This window comes from Cyprinodon variegatus, unplaced genomic scaffold (assembly GCF_000732505.1).
Source record: "Cyprinodon variegatus isolate N-32 unplaced genomic scaffold, C_variegatus-1.0 Scaffold670, whole genome shotgun sequence".
NCBI classification, from domain to species: domain Eukaryota; kingdom Metazoa; phylum Chordata; class Actinopteri; order Cyprinodontiformes; family Cyprinodontidae; genus Cyprinodon; species Cyprinodon variegatus.
Window position 1 is genome coordinate 430,513 of NW_015151123.1, and position 7,629 is coordinate 438,141.

Consider the following 7,629-nt stretch of genomic DNA (forward strand, 5'->3'; position numbering starts at 1 on the left):
AATAATTTTGATTACTCGTTACTAAAAAAGGTTAGGAACGCCGTTACTTTCAACGCCGTTACTCCCATCACTGGTTATTTCATTTTTTTCTTATGAGCCTTAGTTTTATTTTATTTATCTTTATCTTGGACGGATTAAGTAAAACTTATTTCCTTGTATCTCTAGAAGTATTTGAAGAAAACAATCCACCGAGGGACATTGGGGGAATCCTCACCTGCTGATTTTAGAAAAGGTTACCTGGAGGTCTCCACCAGAGAAAACAAGACAGGAACGTCTTTAGTGGACATAAGACAGTGTGGATTTGTCCTCAGTGGACAATAGAACCAAGAAAATACATGCAAAGGAAAATTGAAAATAAAGATCAAACAAACAAAAGGAAACACCTAAATAGCTATTGAAAACAAAGAAATACTAAAGTAGGGTAAAAAAGTGATCAAATACTCTTAGGCCTTTTTTTTTAGATACTCATAATGTCCTTTAACAATATCAGTCTGGTTTACATAAACAGCACAGAACAATAAGTGCTGCTGTTAAAGTGGTCAATGACGTCATAGAGGCACTAGATGGTTGTAAATACTGGGCAGTGTTTTTTTATAGACCCATCAAACGCATTTGATAAAGTCCACCATGCCATCCCGTTAGACCAGGCTGTAAACTGGTTCTCTAATTATTTTTAAGGAAGGACACAGTGTGTCCAGGGTGCTGGGTCATATTTCTGTTTGCAAGTTATGTAAACCATCTTTGTGAGAACTTATCTGAGGCTACATCTCTTTTAAATTTATTTAAAATTCTTCTTTTTTTGCTTTAAAATCATTGCAGCTGTTACAGTCTTCTGACATCTTTCTGTCCAAGTTAATTTACACTGAAAAAATGATTCACAGGCTTAGTAAATATCATAATAATAAATAGCTATACTAACTTAATAAAATCTCTGAAAATCACTTAAGTGATTATTTGAGTTGTACATACCAAAAAATAAATGTCTAAAAATTCAACTGTTCTTTTTGTGTCCAATTTACAACTATGAGTTTATTTCACAAAATGAAATTAGTATTTGCTTAACAAATTATTTTTTTTAGATATTGTAAATATTTTTGATAAATTTCAAACAAAATATTTGGGAATGGATTAATTCTACTGATTAGTTTCAAGAACTACAAGTATTACTCATTCTAACTTAATATTATTTCAACTTAATCACCTACTTAAGAAGTTGAGGAATTTACGTGCGAAATTGAGGCTAACCGTGCCTCATGGGAAATCTGCCTCTCGGCCTCGGCAACAAGTGGCAGCCTGCAGGTGCAAATAAATCTTTTTCTAATTTTTCTAATCACAAACAGTGTCTCACCTTCCCTGGTTGTCATGTGCATGGAAGAAATTCAAATGATCACAACTCTTACATATATTGACCTTGTATTGATGAGAATTTCCATATCCATAAACTCATTTAAAAGTTGAAAAATTTGTTTCTTAATTTAAAATGAAATCCTTTTTTTTTTTGCAGATTAGAAAAGATCACTTTTACCTATGCAGGACTATAGATACCTGCTTTTAATGCAAAATCTGAGTCCGTTTTTAAAGACATTGGATACTGTTTATTATTGATGTGTGCTTTGTGTTTTAGCACTGGTTGCAGCTATAGAGTATAGGTAAAAGTGATCTTTTCTAATCTGCAAAAAAAAAAAAAAAAAGGATTTCATTTTAAATTAAGAAACAAATTTTCAGCTTTTAAATGAGTTTATGGATGCATAATTTAAAATACAAATTCTCATCAATAAAAGGTCAATATATGTAAGAGATGTGATCATTTGAATTTATTCCATGCAGACAAAAACAATAATGCAACCACTTTTGGTATTTACTTAGTGATATTTAGTTACTTTAACACAGTCGTTTTATGTTCTGCCCTGCTAACATGGAATAATTGTGTTAAAGTAACTAACTGTGATTAAGAAAATCCCAAAAATCACTGCATTATTTTTTTCAGTGTATGCAGGACTATGGATACCTGCTTTTAATGCAAACTCTGAGTCAGTTTTTAAAGGACATCGGATACTGCTTATTATTGATGTGTGCTTTGTGTTTTAGCACTGGTTGCAGCTATGGAGTGTTCCTTATATACAACTGCACTTTCTCCCTCCCTCTACAAATCTATTCTTGGACTTCTACCTAAATATTTATGTCCACATAGGCTGCATCATCCTGAAGTCTGTAGAGTCACAACTGGGATCAGACAAAAAGGCTTTTCAATTTTCCATCCCATCAACCTGGAATGACAGGAGCTACGGAAGAGGATTAAGGCCACTGAAAAAAAAAAAAAGTTAACTGATTTTTTTTACATTTTATTTCAGTATAGTATGGGAAAAAAGTCAGAATTCTGACTTTAATCTCATAATTCTGAGAAAAAAATTCAGAATTCTGAGATTAAAGTCAATTAAACTGAAATAAATAAAAAAAATCAGTTAACTGTTTTTTTTTCAGTGCCCTAATCCTCTTCCGTAAGGAGCACTTGAAACTGAGAGCCTTATTTTTTTATCTTCTGGGGGAATTCAAATCTTTCATAGATGACATGGAAAAAGCACGATTGTATGTTGTGACAGCACTTTATAAACTTTTAATCATGCCGTCTGTGTATATATGTATTATTTTCATTTCCGTAATGATGCATCTGAGCTGCCATCTTAGCCAGGTCACTCATGGAAAAAGAGGTTTTAATCTAAATTAATCTTTTACCAGTTTAAATAAAGAGCCTAGCTATGGCTAAAAGTCATTTTTTCTGCCCTGATCTGATGCAACCAACAAGTTCTGAACATCTAGGATCAGAAGAAAACAGAATCTAAAAGCTGTCTCACCTTGTTTAGAGAACAATGGCTAAGCAGAGCGGTCTACACGGTTCCCATCTGACCAGCTGCTGAGAAAAATATTTCAGCTCCAAGACTATTTAGCGCTTTATGCGGTAGAATGACAGAATTTTAAAATTTATAGAAAAAGGCAAGTGTAGCAGTGATTTAAGAAATAGTTCTGATACGATCCATTTTCCTGCTGCTGGTTAGGACTCATGCCGCAGCTTATTGGACGAGTTGCAGCTTCCTGGTAGATCTTTCCAAACTTCAATGAAGATAGTGACCAAAACCAAAGTTCCATCCGCTCCTTCCAAACTTTTTGCTCTGAAGACGTTTTTAAGATCCTAATAAACTTATTCAGTAATGAACATTTTTGTGGTTGTTTCTGCTTAGCTCTGAATAAAATAAATAATCAACATAAATGTAACTCAAATGGGTTCAGGTCTTTAGTTTCATTGAGTCTAATTTAGCACAGATCTCTAAATGAACAAAAAAAAAAAACTCTCCTGGTTCTGGATTATTATGAAAAAAATGTTGACATTTTGGACAAACTGGATCAGTGACAGAAATACAAATTTCTTTAGTTGACAAAATCCCAGACATCTGCCCAATAACTAACTGCTCATCATTGCTCTACCCATTCATATTAAAGGAAAGTTAAGTGGAGGGAAAAAGTGCTGAGTACAGAATAAAGAGATTGACTTTATTGATCTCACAGTGGAGAAATGTATTCGTTACATCAGCTCAAATAGTCAAATATAGATGGATATTTATATATAGTTATTGCACAGGGTATCAAATAGTGATTGCACATTATATATTGCACAAGTTATTGCTGTAGTGTTGCATTGTAGAGTCTGGTTGCAGCAGGGATGAATGAGCTGCAGTAGCGCACCTTTTTTACAAACAGGGTGTAAAAGTCTTTAACTAAAGGACCTGCTCAGCTCCTCTACAGTCTGGTGCAGATGATGGAAGGTGTCATCCATGATGGATGTGAGCCTGGACAAGATAAACGAAACCAAATTATTTAAATTAAAGTGGGCTGAGAACTGAGCTCTGTGTATTTTCTATGTTAACTAACAAAGCAGAATTCTGAACTGATGTTGCTTGGTTCTGGACCACTGCAGACACTTTTACAAACCATCAGATTGTAAAAGTGGTTTTAGACAATCCAAGGAGGCCTCAATGAAAGATGGAAGTGTCTGTTTCTGTACTTCAACAATAAATCATCCTGCTTCCAGATGATCAACAGGAAAATGCTGCTGTTTTTAAGGGACTTTTACCAGGAAAATAAATGCATTATAGAAAAAAGAGCCAGACAGTTCTGGACCAGGAAGACCAAATTAGCTTGATTCAGTTTTGCATTTAGAAGATAGTGTTACGGCTGCAGGGGGTCTTTGCTTTTTCTTTCAGGGTCCTGGAGGCAGGCCTTCTGCAGGTGTTATGATTTTTCCCCTGATTGGTGCTCTGCTGCTTAAAAGCTGTCATGCTGCAGCAGTCAGGAGGCTTTTTTCCTCCTCTCCCTCTTCAGAACTCCAGTTGGTTTGGTTTGGTTTGGACTTTATGATTGAGTTTTGTTAGGTTTGTTTTGCGTTTGTTTATCTCTAATTGGTTATGGTTTTGTATTAATCTGTTTTGGCTTCTTATTTCAGGCAATTCTTTTTCAGTTTTTACTTAATATAATTTAATAAATTTCCTTTTCATTAACTCCAAAAATCCTTGTGTGGTCTCCATTAATGTTACCCCACCTAACAAGCCAGGTGGACATAACAATAGTTACATGCGCGGGCTGTCATGCAAAAACACAAAAAATCACAGGTGGACATAACAATAGTTACATGCGCGGGCTGTCATGCAAAAACACAAAAAATCACAAAATGACAAAGAGCGAAAAGTGTGCAACAGAGTCCAATAGAATGCAGTTCAGTGTTGTACCACATAGATTTAAATCCAGAGGTGACCTAATCCGTCAATCGATGTTTCCTATACTCTCTGCTGGAGATTATAGAGATTTGAAATCAAGTTTCTGCAGTAGCTTCTCTATAGATTCAGCTCGGTTCCTCATTGTTTCCTTCAGTTTTCCAGCATCTTATCTGCTGATGAAGCAAAGGAATCTGTAATGTGAGAGAAGAAGTTTTCCTGACGATCTCAGCTGTTTCACGGACTCACATCCCAGCTCCTCCTGTCTCATAGCTGCTGCTGAAATTCCTCTTTGCTAAGCTGATTGAAGAACATTACATTACATCCGATACAACAGAAATATAAAAGAGGAGTTTGGGTTGAAATGGAGGTATTTGGGAAATTTTGCAGAAAAAGAAACCTGAAATGAAAGCTGAATGCTTTGAGGTAAAATTGGCAACATTCTGGATGAAACTTTAGCTCAAGCATTCATGAAGACACTACTTTAAAAAGTTTTGCTCAATCAGATGATTTGATTCCATGTTTCCTTTCAGAGACCGATTTTTATCAGCTAATCTCATTTAAATCCAGTTAAATCCTTTTATTTTGATGGGTTTGTCTGTAATGACACCTAGTTCACCTTGTTCCTATTAATATGCACACATGCAGGCAGCTTCTAGAACCATGTGGACAATGTGGACCGAATAGGGAAATAATGTAATCACTGAACCCTTAATCAACTTTAATATGGATCATTACAGATGCTGTGTGAGTTTAGAAGCTGCATCTCATTTATTATGTTTGTAATTTTCCATCTTATGTATCTGATGTTTATATTTTGGTTCTGGGGTCTTTCTGCATGGAGTTTGCATGTTCTCCCTGAGCATGTGTGGGTTCTCTCCAGGTACTCCAGCTTCCTCCCACAGTCCAAAAACATGATTGCTAGGTTAATTGGCTTCTCTAAATTCTGCTAAGGTGTGTGTGAATGGTTGTTTGGTCTTATCTTATTTTAACTCTGACAAAATATTCTGTGAAATGTGTTTTTTCTTTGCATGATGAGTAAATATTTATCTAGTAGCCATGGCCCAAGCCCCATGGGGCCCTCAGCGAAATTGGACCCTTATGTCAATCCCACAAACAATGCAATGATCAGATCATTTGCACAGCTACTATAGCCTCATTGCTGTTCACAGACTTATTTGCATCCGAAAAACAATAAAATAATTAGTATTTATTGTAAAACTATGTGGTATATACTTTTTTTTTGTTTTAAGCTTCAAAATCAACCTGCAAAACTAGCCTGTAGGCCAATAAAAACAAATAAAACATCTTTGTTTTAAAGATCTTAAATTTGTCTTTTGCAGCTGCTTTTTGTATCTATGCTTCTTTTTCTATGTCTGCTTCTGTCTCCTTGAACCCCAGTCGGCCTCAGCAGATGGCCGCTCACACTGAGCCTGGTTCTGCTGGAGGTTTCTTCCTGTTAAAAGGGAGTATTTCCTCTCCACTGTCGCTACAAGCATGCTTAGAGTGAGGGATTGCCTTTGAGTCAATGAGTCGATGCAATCAACTGGTTTTCCTTAGAGGGAAAACTTTTAATCAATGTGATTAGATGATCTGGTTGAACTGTAAAGTGCCTTGAGATGATATGTGTTGTGAATTAGCGCTATAGAAATAAACTAATTAGATTGAAATATTTTATCATCCTGAATCTGTCTCCCTTTAATTCTAATATTCTCTTTTAACTTCTTTATAGATAAAATTGCACGTGATAAAATAAGCCATGCCATTATTGCAACACAGGAGAAAAACAATCGTTTACAAAAGTGAGAAAACACAATATTAAATCATGTAAAAATATTTAATAAAAATTGCCTTATTTATCCTTTTATTTCTTGTTACTCTAGTTCATTTTTCTATCCTTTACTCCTGCAGCAACATGGAACCAGTAAAACAGGATTTGCTGCTTATTGACCGGATGCTCCTAATGTTGTCTTTCATCATCTTTAAGGAATGCAGAAATACAAAACATAAAAATGTTTATCTTTGTTTTGATCGGTGAAGAAGATAAAATGTTAGCTTGTATTGCATAAAGAGCTGAGAGCAGAATGAAGCGTTTCTGTCGGTTCCTCCCACACATCTGAGCTGGGTTTCACACTCCTCTTCATCGGCCAGCAGGTACGATCGCCGTCATGTTCTCTGTCTCAGTTATTCTGGGTCTCTAATCTAAAGTAATCTAAAATATCACAAGAGGAAGTTTGTGCCGCAGGAGGAATCTCTGTTCCAGAGTTCAGACTCAAAGGTTCAGAGGAGGGAACCATCTGACTGGATTGTCCTACAGCCGTTAGCTCTAAATCCATTAGAAGCTTCTGTCAGTGAGTCAGTCTAGACTGGCTTCACTTTCCACCCTGTGATCAAGATGCTGTATTTTACTCTCTGACTGAATGTAGGTTAAATGCTGAAGGTGTGTCCTCAACTGATAAGCTGCGGAGAGACGTCTGGTTTAATGTTTTCCTCGTAGAGGTACGGTAGCATGTTGGATCAGTTCCTGGTTATCAGAAGAAAAGCTGAGAAATAAATCCAAAGGAATAGAAAAAAAGGATCTCAGTAAATAACAAGATTATCCAAAAAGGTTTCATTCATTATCTTATTCATTTTATGCATTAATCATTTCTGAAACTACATCAATTTAGCAAAGATTTATAATCTCTGCTTTTGTTTATTTGATTATAGTTTCTTACACAGGGTTCCTACAGCATAAGGAGAGTTAAATTCAAGACTTTTTAATGCGACTTAAAATAAAAATTTAAGACCGAATTCACAAGAAACACAAGAAAAACCTGCTTGTGACAACTTAACCCAAAGGTTTATTTTAACATAAACCACTGCA